Source organism: Hipposideros armiger, unplaced genomic scaffold, assembly GCF_001890085.2.
Source record: "Hipposideros armiger isolate ML-2016 unplaced genomic scaffold, ASM189008v1 scaffold_330, whole genome shotgun sequence".
NCBI lineage: Eukaryota > Metazoa > Chordata > Mammalia > Chiroptera > Hipposideridae > Hipposideros > Hipposideros armiger.
Genome location: NW_017731680.1, coordinates 2,087,213 through 2,089,336, shown reverse-complemented (window position 1 = coordinate 2,089,336; position 2,124 = coordinate 2,087,213).

Sequence of the window (2,124 nt, the reverse complement as noted above, 5' to 3'; positions counted from 1 at the left end):
TTTTAGTGGTGGTATTCTATGAGTTTTCCCTCTGTGTCTTCTTTTATTAATGTTATATATTTCAGTTCTGGATATATTTTTTGAGTGGTTACCATTAAGTTTATATATATATATAAAAGTTTCATATTTAGTGTATTCCATTTTCTTCAACATGCTTACTTTCTCCATTCCCTTGTGCCGGTTCAGACCTTTACACTCTCCTCTTTTATGTTTTAGTTGTCACAAATTATCCATATTTATGCTGTGAGTTGATTTCTGCACTGCAGTAGCAAGTTGTCTTTTTGCTCTTTTTTTTTAAGTGTTTTTCTCTTTTCTTACCCTGTATGTTATGTTTAAGTTTAAAGTGTCCTATTTGGTATAGGGGTTGCCATTTCCTGCTTCTGTCTGTCTGTTCATAATACTACTCATGGTTTTGTATTTTTTTGCTTTTTGTTTCAGGTCAAATAGCCTCCTTCAGTATTTCTTGTAGTGCAGGTTGTGTGTTGAAAATTCCCTCAGCTTCTCTATGTCTGGAAAGGTTTTATTCCTCCTTCATATCTAAAGGATTTCTTTGATGGATATATTCCTCTTGGCCCATAATTTCTCTCTTTCAATAGTTTGAATATTTGATTTCACTCCCTCCTGGGATGTAGAGTTTCTACTGAAAAATCTGATGATAATCTAATGGGCTTTCCTTTGTAGGTTACTGTCTTCTTTTCCCTGGCTGCCTTGGAGATTCTTTTTTGTCGTTAATTTTTGACAGCTTCACTACATTGTGCCTTGGAGAAGGCCTGTTGGGATTGAGGTAATTAGATGTTCTAATTGCTTCTTGGATTTGAGAGTCCAGTTCTTTACAAAAGTTTGAGAAGCTCTCGTCAACTATTTGCTTGAATGTACTCTCTGTTCCCTTCTCCCTTTCTTCTTCTGATATGCCTATTATTCTTAATGTTTCTCTTTCTGATGGAGTCAGAAAGTTCTTGTAGAGTTCTTTCATTTCTTTTAACTCTCAAGTCTCTCTCTTCTTTCATCTGTGTCATTTCCAGATTTCTATCTTTGATGTCACTGATTCTTTCCTCCATCTGGTCAACTCTACTACCTAACCTGGCTATTTCATTCTTCATTTCTTTTATTGAGCCTTAGTCTCCAGAAATTCTATTTGGTTCCTTTTAAAATTTTCAATCTCTTTGGTAAAATGTTCATTTTGTTTTTCAATTGTGTTTCTCAGTTCATTAAACTGCTTGTCTGTGTTTTCTTACATCTCGTTGAGTTTTTTAAGGACTGCAATCTTGAATTCTCTGTCATTTAAGTCACATATTTCCATGTCTTTAAGTTCATTTTCTGTAGACTTTCATTTTCTTTCTGAGCTGCCATGTTACCTTGGTTATTCATGGCAAATAATGAATTATTTCTCTTCCTAGGCATCTACAGGAGTGGGTTCTGCAACAGGTTGATAGGAAGAGGTGTTTCTTTTGCTTTCTAGTAAGTGTTGGTGAAATGTTTTATTTTCTCTCCCACTGCAGCCTTTTATTCTCTCTCACACTGTAGTGTTATATTTTCTCTTCACTGTTCCAGCTTCTCACACAACAGGGAGTTCCCTGAAAAGTGGGCTTCTCTTCTTTGAGCAAATCACCTGGTTCACAGGGCACCACCTTCATGGGGGGATGTGGAGAGTTTCTGAAGTTCCAAAGTTCTTCCTGCACCAGTTTCAGAGCCTGTGTGTTTCAGCAACTCTGTTTAATCGTGCAGGGATCCGCCCAGATAGGTGGTGGCAGGGGTGGGGTGGGTTGTCAGAGGTGGCTCTGAGCAATGGCTTTGACCACCAGCACAGCCAATCCTGCACCCATGGCTCCATCCCCTTTGCGGAGCTAGATGGGCCAAGAGTCTGTGGCTGCGGGGCTGCAGTTCTCAGAACTGCAAATATTCTGTTCTTTTGATGTGACACTGCTACTGTTCTGCTTCTAGCACTGGAAGGGTGGGTTGGGAGTGAGCTCTGGGAGGGTGGGGTGGGGTAGGCTAGGCTCCGTGCCTATGTCTTTCATCCTATGCTTGGCAGTGATGGCTTAAACCATTTTCACCCTTCCTCCCTCAGTCTTTGCTTTGAGGTCTCTGCTGTAAGCATTGGGTTCAGCTGTGTTACATGCTGAT